Source organism: Nicotiana tabacum, chromosome 8 (genome assembly GCF_000715075.1).
Source record: "Nicotiana tabacum cultivar K326 chromosome 8, ASM71507v2, whole genome shotgun sequence".
Lineage (NCBI taxonomy): Eukaryota > Viridiplantae > Streptophyta > Magnoliopsida > Solanales > Solanaceae > Nicotiana > Nicotiana tabacum.
This window is the reverse complement of record NC_134087.1, coordinates 82496434-82513018: the sequence shown is the minus strand read 5'-3', so window position 1 is coordinate 82513018 and position 16585 is coordinate 82496434.

Here is a 16585-nt window from a genome sequence, read left to right as displayed (position 1 = left end):
ACATGACCCTAAAACGTTACTCAATTACGAAAAACGGGAACAATAAAGAGAACTAATAATACCTTTGGAGAAAATTATTTCGTTCTACATCAAAACCTTTAGAGAATAATGAATAATGTGAAACCATATCATCTTTTATAGGAATAATTGGCGTATTCTTTTCCTACATGAATTCGTGCAATTAGGCTGAATTCTATGGGAGAAGATTAAATAAGGAAAAATATTGCTGTCAAAAAAGGAAAAGGCTACAGGAAAAACGTTGGCGGTGAGTAGACTGAGTTTTATGGGATAAGATAAATAAATAAAAATATTCTTGTAAAAAAAGGAAAAGGCTTAAAAAAAATTGAGCTAAAGAAACCAATCGTAAACCAGATCGGCAAGGAAAAAGCTTAAAAACAAAGTTGAGCTAACCAAATCGGCCAAATCGTAAACCAAATCGGCCAAAAAGTAGGCGTGTAGAATTTGACCCAAAGTCAACTATGTGGCATTAATGTATACGTAATTTAAATGGAAAGAAAAATCAGTCTTAGATAATTTACAATTATATCCTTTTCCATCTCTGCCTGGCTCGTTGTCACCGATTATACAAATAGAAGTGGATTTTGTTGCCTCTTCTAAAGATAGAAAATTATTCAAAAATTTTGTGGTGGAAAAGTGGTTGGTGCATTCCGTAACTGTAGTATAATTGCTAAAGGATATTTCCAACTCCTTGTGCACAGATAAATATGTAGAATTAGCAGCCTTCACGCGACCATTTATAATGTAATAGCTTTTGTTTTGTTGAAATAAAGTTTTTCAATCTTCAACATTTTTATTGAACAGTACTGCCTGGATCTTTGTCCCTTATAAATTAATATAAAAATAATTTTAGATTAATTAAAAATAACACAAATAAGTAATAAATTAAATCAAAATAATATACAAAATAAGCCTACCTCTTCGTCAACAAATGTTAAATGCCAACGCAAACTCTCTCCTTTGTCGTTCTTATATTTTATTATTGGTCCTCTTCGAATAACCAATAGCTTAATTACCCATTCAACATCATAAAGTTTAAGGTTATTTATTGAGACACATTGTTTTTCAAATTCGATTCCATTACACTGCGTGAAATACCTGCAATATATAAGTAAAAGCTGCAAAATATTATGTAATAGCTGAAAATTAATATTGTTACACTAACATTAGTTGAAATAACATAAACCATTAATCTCTAAAGCTATACAATTTACACATAACACTACTTCAATGTAAAAGACTTTGATATGTAAAACTAAAAACTACGCCGAAAAAGAAAGAAGTACAAGACAAAAAACAATTACAATAAAAGTTAAGATGTCATTGTTTTTCTCTCTAGTTCATATACATGACCCTAAAGCATTACTCAATTACGAAAAACGGGAACAATAAAGAGAACTATTAATACCTTTGGAAAAAATTACTTCGTTCTACGCCAAAACCTTTAGAGAATAATGAATAATGTGAAACCATATCATCTTTTATAGAAATAATTGGCGTATTCTTTTCCTACATGGATTCGTGCATTTAAGCTGAATTCTATGGGAGAAGATTAAATAAGGAAAAATATTATTGTCAAAAAAGGAAAGGGCTACAGGAAAAACATTGGCGGTGAGACTGAATTTTATGGGATAAGATAAATAAAGAAAAATATTTTTGTAAAAAAAGGAAAAGGCTTAAAAAAAAGTTGAGCTAAAGAAACCAACCGTAAACCAAATCGGCAAGGAAAAGGCTTAAAAAAAATGTTGAGCTAACCAAATCGGCCAAATTGTAAACCAAATCGGCCAAAAAGTAGGCGCGTAGAATTTGACCCAAAATTAACTATGTGACATTAATGTATACCTAATTTAAATGGAAAGAAAAATCAGCCTTAGGTAATTTACAATTATATCCTTAAATTATACAAATAAATAAGGTTATAAAAGTCGATCAATATTTCAAGGATATTTTAGTCGTTCAACATTTAGCCTAAATTATTCGTATTTTTATAAAAATATAGATATAAATAGATAGATACAAGATAAATATAGATATAGATATGTTATTATTTATTTATTTATTTTCGTGTTAAAATTTGGCCTGGCTAAATGGACAGGCCCATAGCTTTGTTAAAGTTTAAGAGCCCAAGCTCTTTAGGCCAAGAGTCATCTAACTAAGGCCCGAAAACCAATCCGATTTTGAGGTAATTCCAAGACCCTTAAGGGTCAATTTTGGAAATCTAAATTCTAAAAAATCATTCAGAAAGTGCTAGAACTTTCTAGAATAGGGACAACTGTCCCAATGCTGAGTAAGAAAAGTGATAAGATCCAAAAAAAATCCGAAAATAGGACACTTGTCCATTTTCTGAGATAAAGAAGGTGCCAGAAATTGGACAACTATCCATTTCTATAAAGAAGATGCCATTTTCCCTAATTTATAGGGAATTTTGACAGATTCTTTGGACAAAAATTCTAATCCTTTTTCACCTCCTCATTCTATAAATACACACCTTCTTTTAATTATACACAGGGCTGGATATGCATTTTAGACCTAAAAATACACTAATTCTGCAATACCTTGGAGTCTCTTTCTTTCACTATTAGCAAAGAACTCCAACTGGTTTTCACACTATCTTTTGGATTTCTGGGTTTTTGGAAGCTGATTTTGGTTTTCTGTTTGGGTTGGCTGTTGTTTCTCACTCAACTTTTCAGAGACCTATTTTCTTTCTGTTTGTTTTCTTGTTGTTGTCAAGGTACTCTTCTTAACAAAAGTGTAAAGTTTCATTCTTTTGCTGAATCATGATGGGAATTTCTTGATAAATGTCATGACCCCAAATACCCGGTCGTGATGGTGCCTATCACATTACTAGGCAAGCCAACCCAAACCATCAATCACATCGACTTTCTTTGATAAACTATTTTTCCAACATAGGATTAAATGCTGGTCTCATAAGAAGTGTTTAAAATAGCTAAAATAATGTGAAATCCAATAAAAACATAAGACAACACAACCCCAAATATCTGGTGTCACGAGTCTAGAGCCTCTATTACATAACTGACTGTCTGATACAACAAAAATCTAAAATGCAGAAAAAAGAACAAGATAAGAAGGAGATAACAGGGCTGCGGACGCCACACAACTACCTTGAAATCTCCGGCAACCTCTGAATCAGCTGAGGACCCTCACTCTACTACTCGGGCACCTGGATCTGCACACAAGGTGTAGGGAATAACGTGATTACGCCAACTCAGTAAGTAACTAAAGTAAATAATGATTGAAAGCAGTGACGAGCAGTTCGAATAAAACATATAACTAAATAATCAATAGAATATCGGATCAATGTTAAAGTTTAAAAACCAATCTTGTCATAAATCAACATTTTCAGTTTAAAATACTTGAAATCATATACTTAGCAATATTTCCAACAGAGGCTTGTTTAAAAGAAGAGTAAAATCAGTGAAATCGTCATGAACGGGCCCCTCGGGCAAGGAATCACTCAGAATATGGACCCTCAGGCAGCCTCTCAGTCACTCGTGACTCAACTCTCGTCACTCAGTACTCACTCTCAGAACTCGACTCTTTAGTATCTCATAATAATAGAAATCATAGTAACCGTTGTGGCGTGTAGCCTGATCCATAATTCACAGTCGACTATGCTCACTGGAGGTGTGCAGACTCCGGAAAGTCTCCTACAGCCCAAGCGTCATATCGCTACGGCGCGCAGCCCAATACAATATACATATCGCTGCGACGTGCAGCCCGATCCGTATAAGTATCGCTGTAGCGTGCAGCCTGATCCATAATGTATACATATCATATCCTCACTATTACGTTCTCAACCTCTCTCAGTCATTAACCTCACAACCTCTTGGTCACAACAATAGAAATTATGGAACTCAGCCCAAACAGTCCCCACTATTAGAAATGGAAAGATAAAACCAGTTTTAAACATTTGAAAAGGTAAAACATGACTGAGGATATGTTTTTAGGAAGTAAAGTGAGGAAGAATAGTCAAAATGCCCCTAAGGGTTTCTACAGGTCGGCACAAGGCCCCAAACATGGCATACAACCCATAATATAGTATAAATATCCAAAATACGAAATAATATAATATTTCCAAATCAAATACGCAGCTTAATAGTCGCTACGGGACGGACCAAGGCACAATCCCTACCGGTGCACTACCACACGTTCGTCACCTAGCATGTGTGTCACCGCATTTATCAAAACAAGTCAAATACCGGGGTTTGTACCCTCAGTTCCAGATTTACAATGGTTACTTACCTCAAACCGGTGAAAATACTACTCCGCGACATCTTTGCTCCTCGAATCGGCCTCCACACGCATCGAATCTAACCAAAATCAGAACGAGGACATCAAAATATGCCAAGGGAACGAAGCCCAAGCGAAAACAATCAAATAATACCAAGAATCCCGAAATTACCAAAACCCGACCCCCGGGCCCACGTCTCGAAATTCGATAATTTTTATATCAACGGAATCCTTATCCTCCCACGAGTCTATACATATTAAGAACACTGAAATCGGAGTCCAAATGACCCCTCAAATCCCCACTTAAAGGTCTCTTAATCTCAATCCCTAATCCCCAATTTTTTCTTCCTTAATCTCCACTAACTGATATCCTATGTCTTAGCCTCTTTCCCGTCTTCAAAAATGATGAACTTGGCAAATTTTCGCGAAGAAGACAATATATACCTTCTGGCCAGGGATTTTTGCATCTGCGATCCTTTAACCGCTTCTGCGGTACCGCATATGCGTCCAAACTGCCGCTTCTGTGGTCTTCACTTAAAATCCCACTCCCGCTTCTGCGCTCGGCCTTCCGCACCTGCGGCTCCGCAGGTGCGGTCCCATACCGCATCTGCGGTTCCTGGCAAGTCCTCAAAATCCTCTTCTGCGGCTCCTCTTACGTACGTGCGGCGCCGCACCTGCGGTCCCCAATCCGCAGGTGCGGAAATATCAGAAGCAACAAATTCAGCAGCTGCAACAAAAATCCAACTTCTCTGTTAACCATCCGAAGTCACCCCGAGGCCCCCGAGACCTCAACCAAAAGCACAAACATATCCTAATACCTTATCCAAACTTGTTTCGATCATCAAATAACTTCAAACAACATCAAATCACCCAAAACACATCGAATTCAAGCCAAACTTTCTAAAATCTTCCGAATTTTGCTTTTGATCAAAAACCCAACCAAACCACGTCCGAATGACCTGAAATTTTGCACATACATCCCAAATGACACAACGGAACTACTGCAACTCTCGAAACTCCATTCCGACCCCTATATCAAAATCTAACCTATCAACCAGTAATTGCCAAAAATCTGATTTCGCCAATTCAAGCCTAAATCTACTCCGAACCTCCAAAACTCATTCCGATCATGCTCCTAAGTTCCAAATCACCTCCCGAATCTAACCAAATCGTCGGAATTCACATCCAAGCCCTATATCACATAAGTCAACATACGGTTGACTTTTCCAACTTAACCTTCCTTAAAAGAGACTAAGTGTCTCAAACCTTACCAAATCCTTTCCGAATTCGATCCGACCAACCCGATACCACATAACACGGATAAACAAAGCATAAAGAAGTAGAGATGGGGGAAATGGAGCGGTAACTCATGAGACGACTGGCCGAGTCGTCACATCCTCCCCAACTTAAACAAATGTTCGTCCTCGAACGAGTCAAGAATCATACTTGAAGCCTCAAATAGGTGAGGGTATCTACTTTGCATCTCCCACTCGGTCTCCCAGGTACCTCCTCCATGGGACGACCTCTCCACTGCACTTTCATTGAAACTATATCATTTGACCTCAACTTTCGAACCTGACGACCCAAAATAGCTACTGGCTCCACATTATAAGTCAAATCATCATCCAACTGAACTGTGCAGAAATCCAAAACATGAGTCGGATCCCCAATGTATTTCCGGAGCATGGAAACATGAAATACCGGATGCATACTTGACAAGATGGATGGCAAAGCAAACTCATAAGCCACCTCCCCAATCCTCCGAAGCACCTCAAAAGGTCCAACCGCGGACTCAATTTCCCTTTTTTCCCAAATCTCATAACACCCTTCATGGGTGAATTCAACAGAACCTTCTCGCTAACCATGTAGGACACATCCCAAACCTTCCTGTCAGCATAACTCTTTTGCCTCGACTGCGCTATACGAAGCCTCTCCTGAATCACCTTCACCTTTTCTAAAGCATCATGCACCAAGTCTGTCCCCAATAGTCTAGCCTCATCGGGCTCGTACAAACCAACTGGAGATCTACACCGCCTCCCATACAAAGCCTCATATGGAGCTATCTGAATACTCGACTGGTAGTTGTTGTTATAAGCAAACTCTACCAGCGGTAGAAATTGATCCCATGACCCTCCGAAATCAATGCCACAAGCACGCAACATGTCCTCCAATATCTGAATAGTGCGCTCGGACTGCCCGTTCGTCTGAGGGTGAAAAGTTGTGCTCAACTCAACCTGAGTACCCAACTCTCGCTGTACAGACCTCCAAAACTACAATGTAAACTGAGTGCCCCTATCCAAAATGATGGAAACTGGGACACCATGCAAACGGAAAATCTCTCGGATATAGATCCTTGCCAATCGCTCTGAAAAATAGGTAGTACACACAGGAATGAAGTGCACGGACTTAGTGAGCCGATCCACAATCACCCAAATAGCATAGAACTTTCTTAAAGTCCGTGGAAGTCCAACAACAAAGTCCATAGTGATCCTTTCCCACTTCCACTCGGTAATATCCATCTAATGTAGCAAGCCATCCGGTCTCTGATGCTCGTATTTCACATGCTGACAATTGAGACACCGAGCTACAAATCCCACAATGTCTTTCTTCATCCTCCTCCACCAATAATGCTGCCTCAAATCCTGATACATCTTCGCGGCACCCATATGAATGGAATACCGCGAGCTATGGGCCTCCTCCAGAATCAACTCCCGAAGCCCATCCACATTGGGGACACAAATCGGGCCCTGCATCTCAACACCCCATCATCACCAATGTCACATCTCTAGCATCATCATACTGAACTCTGTCCTTAAGGACAAGCAAATGTGGATTATCATATTGGCGCTCTCTGATGCGATCATATAAGAAAGACTGAGAAATCACGCAAGCCAATACCTGACTAGGCTCCGAAATATCTAATCTCACGAACCGATTGGCCAAGGTCTGAACATCAACTGCAAGAGGTCACTCCCCAACTGGAATATATGCCAAACTCCCCATACTCACCGCCTTTCGTCTCAAGGCATCGGCCACCACATTGGCCTTTCCCGGATGGTACAATATAGTGATATCATAATCCTTAAGCAACTCCAACCATCTTCGCTGCCTCAAATTAAAATCCTTTTGCTTGAACAAGTGCTGAAGACTGCGATGATCATTGAACACCTTACAAGCCACGCCATAAAAGTGATGCCTCCAAATATTCAATGTGTGAACTATAGCAGCCAACTCCAAATCATGAACGTGGTAGTTTTTCTCATGGGCTTCAACTGAAGAGAAGCATAAGCAATAACTCTACCCTCCTGCATCAACACATATCCAATCCCAACTCTCGAAGCATCACAATACACGGTATATGAACCTGAAGCTGATGGCAAAACCAATACTGGAGTTGTGGTCAAAGCGGTCTTGAGCTTCTAAAAGCTCTCCTCATGCTCGTCCGGCCATACAAATGAAGCACCCTTCTGAGTCAACTTGGTCAAGGGCGATGCGATAGATGAGAATCCTTGAACAAACCGATAATAATAGCCTGCCAAGCCAAGAAAGCTACAAATCTCTATGGCTGAGGACGGTCTAGGCCAACTCTGAACCGCCTCTATCTTATTCGGATCAACCTGAATACCCTCGCTGGACACCACATGCCCCAAGAAAGCCACTGAACTGAGCCAAAACTCACACTTGGAGAATTTTGCATAAAGTTTCTCCTCCCTCAATCTCTGCAACACAACTCTCAAATGCTCCACGTGTTCCTCCTGACTACGCGAATATACCAGAATATCATCAATGAAGACTATGACAACCGAGTCAAGATAAGGCCGGAACACACTGTTTATCAAATGCATGAACACTGTTAGGGCTTTGGTCAGCCCAAAAGACATCACCAAGAATTCATAATGACCGTATCGGGTCCTAAAAGCTGTCTTAAGAATATCCGAGTCCCTGATCTTCAACTGGTGATAACCTGAACGGAGATCAATCTTGGAGAACACTCTCGCTCCCTGAAGCTGGTCAAATAAATCATCAATGCAAGGAAAAGAATACTTGTTCTTAATTGTTACTTTGTTCAATTGCCTATAGTCAATGCACATTCTCATAGTGACATCCTTCTTTTTCACAAATAGAACCGGCGCACCCTAAGGTGACACACTAGGCCGAATGAACCCTTTATCAAAGAGTTCCTGAAGCTGTTCTTTTAATTCCTTCAACTCCACTGGTGCCATACGATACGGCAGAATAGAAATGGGTTGAGTGCCCAGCACTAGGTCAATACCAAAATCAATATCCCTGTTTGGTGGCATGCCCGGCAAGTCTACAGCAAACACATCGGGAAAATCCCTCACAATTGGGACAGAATCAATACTGGGAGCCTCAGTTCCGACATCCCTCACAAAGGCTAGATACGAAAGACATCCCTTCCCAATTATACGCTGGGCTTTCAAGAATAAGATCACTCTACTGGGAACATGATCAGTCACACCTCGCCACTCGATCCGTGGCACACCCCATATAGCCAATGTGACTGTCTTGGCATGAAAGTCCAGAATAGCATGACACGGAGATAACCACTCCATGCCCAAAATGATATCGAAATCCACCATACACAACAATAAAAGATCCACTCGGGTCTCTAAACCCCCAGTAGTCACCACACACGACCGGTACATACGGTCTACGACAACAGTATCGCCCACTAGAGTAGATAAATGAACAGGTGAAACATAAGACTCACGGGGCGTATCCAGATAACAAGCAAAGTATGATGACACATTAAAAAAGGTGGAACTAGGATCAAATAATACAGAGGCATCTCTATGGCAGACTGTAATAATACCTGAAATCACTACATCTGAAGCAGCAACATCTGATCTACCCGGAAGAGCATAGAAATGGGCCTGACCACCACCTGATCGACCTCCCCCTCTAGGGCGACCCCTGGCTAACTGACCTCCACCCCTAGCTGGCTGGGCGGGTGGTGAAGTAACTGGAGCAGAAGTCAAGGGTTGATCCCTCTGCTGAGACTGACCATCACGAAGATGGCGACACTGCCTCCTCATATGCCCAAACTCTCCACACTCATAACAACTCCCCGATGCTGGAGATGGGGACTGAAGGGAAACCCTGGCACCGGAGTGACCAATAGAATGACCTGGCATGGAAGAACCCTCGACTGATGGAGCACGGAACGAACTCTGAGATGGAATGGCACTAAGGGATAAATGGCCTTGATGAGAACTGTGAAAGCCATGACCCGGTGATGCTCCACGGTACCCTGGGCGAGCTGAATGAGCCTGTCTGAAGGGATGGCCTCTGCCCTACTGGAACTGACCCCTCGAAGGAGCACCACTAAAGCTACCAGATCCCCGAGGCCTCTTGGCCTCCCTCTCCTCTCTCTCCTAGAGTCGAACCGACTCAATCTCACGGGCGATGTCAACAACCTCCTCAAAAGTATCCCCTGTCACCCTATCCCTAGTCATGAGAATTTGAAGCTAACATGTGAGACCATCAACAAACCTCAGAATCCTCTCTCGATCTATAGGAACCAACTAAATCGCATGACGGGATAACTTAGAGAACCGCATCTCATACTGCATCACAGTCATCTCTCATTGACGCAACTGCTCAAACTGCCTATGGAGCTCCTCTCGGTCAGACTCTGGCACATACTTCTTCAGAAAGAGAATAGAGAACTGCTGCCAAGTAAGGGGCGCTGCACCAATAGGCCTACGTCTCTCATATGCCTCCCACTAAGCGAAGGCAGCCCCGGAAAACTGAAGGGTGGTAAAAGCTACACCACTGGTCACTAGGATCCCCGTTGTATGAAGCATCCTCTGGCACTTATCCAAGAAACCCTGGGCATCCTCGCCCTCTGCACCACTGAAGGTCGAAGGCTGGAGTCTACCAAACCTCTCAAGTCGACGTTGCTCGTCGTCCGGCATGACTGGTACTACAAACTCCTAAGCTGGTGCAACCAACTGGGCTAGAGGTGCCCCCGTGTCTGGAGTCCCTGCACAACCTGCTCAGGTGAGCGAGCAACGGGAGTCTGGGTGCCTCCCCCGGTCTGAGAAGTAGCTGCGTCCATAGTAACTGAAATCGCCTGAGCCAAACCGGTACACACTGATAAGATCTGAGCTAAAGCCTCCTGAAGGCCTAGAATCACAATGGGCACAGCTGGTGCCTGAGCTGGTGCTGCTGTAGCATCCACAACTAGGACCTGATCCTGAACTAGGGCAGCTGGTGGATCTGCAGGTGCTACCCTAGTTGCTCTGCCCCTACCACAGCCTCGACCGCATCCTTGCCCTCTGGTGGCCCCAACTGGTGGAACTGGTGGTCGTCCACCCTGCCCGGTAGAACGTGTCCTCACCATCTGTGAAAGAATGGAATAACAGAAGTTTAGTATTCGGATCAACAAGTTCGCACGACAAAAATTTCAAGAGTATGAAGAATCTTCCTATAGGTTCTGCAGCCACTCGAGGATAAATACAGACTCTTTCTTAATATCAAGAGATATAAAGGAAGTGAATGAGTATGAATATTACCTTTCTTCGTGGTCAATGTTTTTTGACATACAACTGCTACAATTTGCAATTTTATTTTCAATATTGACTTTCTTATAGCATTTCTTGCAAGAAGAATACCACGACTCATCTTTGTCTACAAGCGTTGTTATTCGTGCATTAAATCTGCAATATGAATCCTACAAATAACAATTATTTAATTTTGTTTAGCACGTTCAAAAGGAGTATAATTATTCTAAAGTATTTGACAAAACTTACCTTCATAGTTGCAGATGAACCATTTATGATATCTTTGATCTTCACTTCTTTGGCTTCTCTAATTAGCTTAGATGACATTAAAGTAATATCCTTATTTTGTGCTTTCATACCATCATGCCTGTAAATATGAAATTTAATGGATTATCAAATATTTTCTGGCATCTTAAGAAGTAACATTTTGGTCAACAAATAATGTCATATCTTACCAAGTTTGCATCTCTTTTGCTCTTTGAAATGTCGGGTGGATCAACACACTACTAATATGAGTCGTAGATATACCAAAATCCCCTACTCACAAAAGACAAATAAAGCTTAGTATAAATTTAATTGATAAAGAATTAATTGTTCTTATAAAAACTTCTTATATAATACCTTGAAAAATCGACCCTTTCACATCACAAAATGCTACGACAAGTTTCTCATCTATCAGTTGTTGTAGAATTTCACCATCTTTTTCAGCTAGCTCACCCCCACATGGTTATAATTTTACGATCATGCCTAAATTTTACAATTGAAATATGTATTAGTTGTGCAAGAAATAAGTAAATATTTTATCTGTTGTAGTTACTTAATATAAAAATTAAATGGCTTAACTAATTTTTACTTACATTTCATCTGTAACTATTATTTTGAGCCTCTTTTTTTCTCCCACCATCGATGGTTCATTTGCTTTTATCGGTATGCAGATTACGTCTGTGAAAAGTATAAAGAGAAATCACACATAAGTTACAAAGTAACTATTAAAAGGAATTAATGTGAAACTTAAATACAACAAAATAAAAGTATTAATGTATTATCAAAAGATAGCGAGAAGAAAATTAACAAATAATGTTACGATGATGGATTTTGTTGCCTCTTCTAAAGATAGAAAATTATTCGAAAATTTTGTGGTGGAAAAGTGGTTGGTGCATTCCGTAACTGTAGTATAATTGCTAAAAGATATTTCCAACACCTTGTGCATAGATAAATATGTATAATTAGCAGCCTTCACGCGACCATTTATAATGTAATAGCTTTTGTTTTGTTGAAATAAATTTTTCCAATCTTCAACATTTTTAATGAACAGTACTGCCTGGATCTTTGTCCCCTATAAATTAATATAAAAATAATTTTAGATTAATTAAAAATAACACAAATAAGTAATAAATTAAATCAAAATAATATACAAAATAAGCCTACCTCTTCGTCAACAAATGTTAAATGCCAATGCAAACCATCTCCTTTGTCGTTCTTATATTTTATTATTGGTCCTCTTCGAATAACCAATAGCTTAATTACCCATTCAACATCATAAAGTTTAAGGTTATTTATTGGGACACATTGTTTTTCCAAATCCGATTCCATTACACTGCGTGAAGTACCTGAAATTTATAAGTAAAAGCTGCAAAATATTATGTAAAGGCTGAAAATTAATATTGTTACACTAACATTAGTTGAAATAACATAAACCATTAATCTCTAAAGCTATACAATTTAAACATAATACTACTTCAATGTAAAAGACTTTGATATGTAAAACTAAAAATTACGCCGAAAAAGAAAGAAGTACAAGACAAAAAACAATTACAATAAAAGTTAAGATGTCATTGTTGTTCTCTCTAGTTCATATACATGACCCTAAAACGTTACTCAATTACGAAAAACGGGAACAATAAAGAGAACTAATAATACCTTTGGAGAAAATTATTTCGTTCTACATCAAAACCTTTAGAGAATAATGAATAATGTGAAACCATATCATCTTTTATAGGAATAATTGGCGTATTCTTTTCCTACATGAATTCGTGCAATTAGGCTGAATTCTATGGGAGAAGATTAAATAAGGAAAAATATTGCTGTCAAAAAAGGAAAAGGCTACAGGAAAAACGTTGGCGGTGAGTAGACTGAGTTTTATGGGATAAGATAAATAAATAAAAATATTCTTGTAAAAAAAGGAAAAGGCTTAAAAAAAATTGAGCTAAAGAAACCAATCGTAAACCAGATCGGCAAGGAAAAGGCTTAAAAACAAAGTTGAGCTAACCAAATCGGCCAAATCGTAAACCAAATCGGCCAAAAAGTAGGCGTGTAGAATTTGACCCAAAGTCAACTATGTGGCATTAATGTATACGTAATTTAAATGGAAAGAAAAATCAGTCTTAGATAATTTACAATTATATCCTTTTCCATCTCTGCCTGGCTCGTTGTCACCGATTATACAAATAGAAGTGGATTTTGTTGCCTCTTCTAAAGATAGAAAATTATTCAAAAATTTTGTGGTGGAAAAGTGGTTGGTGCATTCCGTAACTGTAGTATAATTGCTAAAGGATATTTCCAACTCCTTGTGCACAGATAAATATGTAGAATTAGCAGCCTTCACGCGACCATTTATAATGTAATAGCTTTTGTTTTGTTGAAATAAAGTTTTTCAATCTTCAACATTTTTATTGAACAGTACTGCCTGGATCTTTGTCCCTTATAAATTAATATAAAAATAATTTTAGATTAATTAAAAATAACACAAATAAGTAATAAATTAAATCAAAATAATATACAAAATAAGCCTACCTCTTCGTCAACAAATGTTAAATGCCAACGCAAACTCTCTCCTTTGTCGTTCTTATATTTTATTATTGGTCCTCTTCGAATAACCAATAGCTTAATTACCCATTCAACATCATAAAGTTTAAGGTTATTTATTGAGACACATTGTTTTTCAAATTCGATTCCATTACACTGCGTGAAATACCTGCAATATATAAGTAAAAGCTGCAAAATATTATGTAATAGCTGAAAATTAATATTGTTACACTAACATTAGTTGAAATAACATAAACCATTAATCTCTAAAGCTATACAATTTACACATAATACTACTTCAATGTAAAAGACTTTGATATGTAAAACTAAAAACTACGCCGAAAAAGAAAGAAGTACAAGACAAAAAACAATTACAATAAAAGTTAAGATGTCATTGTTTTTCTCTCTAGTTCATATACATGACCCTAAAGCATTACTCAATTACGAAAAACGGGAACAATAAAGAGAACTATTAATACCTTTGGAAAAAATTACTTCGTTCTACGCCAAAACCTTTAGAGAATAATGAATAATGTGAAACCATATCATCTTTTATAGAAATAATTGGCGTATTCTTTTCCTACATGGATTCGTGCATTTAAGCTGAATTCTATGGGAGAAGATTAAATAAGGAAAAATATTATTGTCAAAAAAGGAAAGGGCTACAGGAAAAACATTGGCGGTGAGACTGAATTTTATGGGATAAGATAAATAAAGAAAAATATTTTTGTAAAAAAAGGAAAAGGCTTAAAAAAAAGTTGAGCTAAAGAAACCAACCGTAAACCAAATCGGCAAGGAAAAGGCTTAAAAAAAATGTTGAGCTAACCAAATCGGCCAAATTGTAAACCAAATCGGCCAAAAAGTAGGCGCGTAGAATTTGACCCAAAATTAACTATGTGACATTAATGTATACCTAATTTAAATGGAAAGAAAAATCAGCCTTAGGTAATTTACAATTATATCCTTAAATTATACAAATAAATAAGGTTATAAAAGTCGATCAATATTTCAAGGATATTTTAGTCGTTCAACATTTAGCCTAAATTATTCGTATTTTTATAAAAATATAGATATAAATAGATAGATACAAGATAAATATAGATATAGATATGTTGTTATTTATTTATTTATTTTCGTGTTAAAATTTGGCCTGGCTAAATGGACAGGCCCATAGCTTTGTTAAAGTTTAAGAGCCCAAGCTCTTTAGGCCAAGAGTCATCTAACTAAGGCCCGAAAACCAATCCGATTTTGAGGTAATTCCAAGACCCTTAAGGGTCAATTTTGGAAATCTAAATTCTAAAAAATCATTCAGAAAATGCTAGAACTTTCTAGAATAGGGACAACTGTCCCAATGCTGAGTAAGAAAAGTGATAAGATCCAAAAAAAATCCGAAAATAGGACACTTGTCCATTTTCTGAGATAAAGAAGGTGCCAGAAATTGGACAACTATCCATTTCTATAAAGAAGATGCCATTTTCCCTAATTTATAGGGAATTTTGACAGATTCTTTGGACAAAAATTCTAATCCTTTTTCACCTCCTCATTCTATAAATACACACCTTCTTTTAATTATACACAGGGCTGGATATGCATTTTAGACCTAAAAATACACTAATTCTGCAATACCTTGGAGTCTCTTTCTTTCACTATTAGCAAAGAACTCCAACTGGTTTTCACACTATCTTTTGGATTTCTGGGTTTTTGGAAGCTGATTTTGGTTTTCTGTTTGGGTTGGCTGTTGTTTCTCACTCAACTTTTCAGAGACCTATTTTCTTTCTGTTTGTTTTCTTGTTGTTGTCAAGGTACTCTTCTTAACAAAAGTGTAAAGTTTCATTCTTTTGCTGAATCATGATGGGAATTTCTTGATAAATGTCATGACCCCAAATACCCGGTCGTGATGGTGCCTATCACATTACTAGGCAAGCCAACCCAAACCATCAATCACATCGACTTTCTTTGATAAACTATTTTTCCAACATAGGATTAAATGCTGGTCTCATAAGAAGTGTTTAAAATAGCTAAAATAATGTGAAATCCAATAAAAACATAAGACAACACAACCCCAAATATCTGGTGTCACGAGTCTAGAGCCTCTATTACATAACTGACTGTCTGATACAACAAAAATCTAAAATGCAGAAAAAAGAACAAGATAAGAAGGAGATAACAGGGCTGCGGACGCCACACAACTACCTTGAAATCTCCGGCAACCTCTGAATCAGCTGAGGACCCTCACTCTACTACTCGGGCACCTGGATCTGCACACAAGGTGTAGGAAATAACGTGATTACGCCAACTCAGTAAGTAACTAAAGTAAATAATGATTGAAAGCAGTGACGAGCAGTTCGAATAAAACATATAACTAAATAATCAATAGAATATCGGATCAATGTTAAAGTTTAAAAACCAATCTTGTCATAAATCAACATTTTCAGTTTAAAATACTTGAAATCATATACTTAGCAATATTTCCAACAGAGGCTTGTTTAAAAGAAGAGTAAAATCAGTGAAATCGTCATGAACGGGCCCCTCGGGCAAGGAATCACTCAGAATATGGACCCTCAGGCAGCCTCTCAGTCACTCGTGACTCAACTCTCGTCACTCAGTACTCACTCTCAGAACTCGACTCTTTAGTATCTCATAATAATAGAAATCATAGTAACCGTTGTGGCGTGTAGCCTGATCCATAATTCACAGTCGACTATGCTCACTGGAGGTGTGCAGACTCCGGAAAGTCTCCTACAGCCCAAGCGTCATATCGCTACGGCGCGCAGCCCAATACAATATACATATCGCTGCGACGTGCAGCCCGATCCGTATAAGTATCGCTGTAGCGTGCAGCCTGATCCATAATGTATACATATCATATCCTCACTATTACGTTCTCAACCTCTCTCAGTCATTAACCTCACAACCTCTTGGTCACAACAATAGAAATTATGGAACTCAGCCCAAACAGTCCCCACTATTAGAAATGGAAAGAT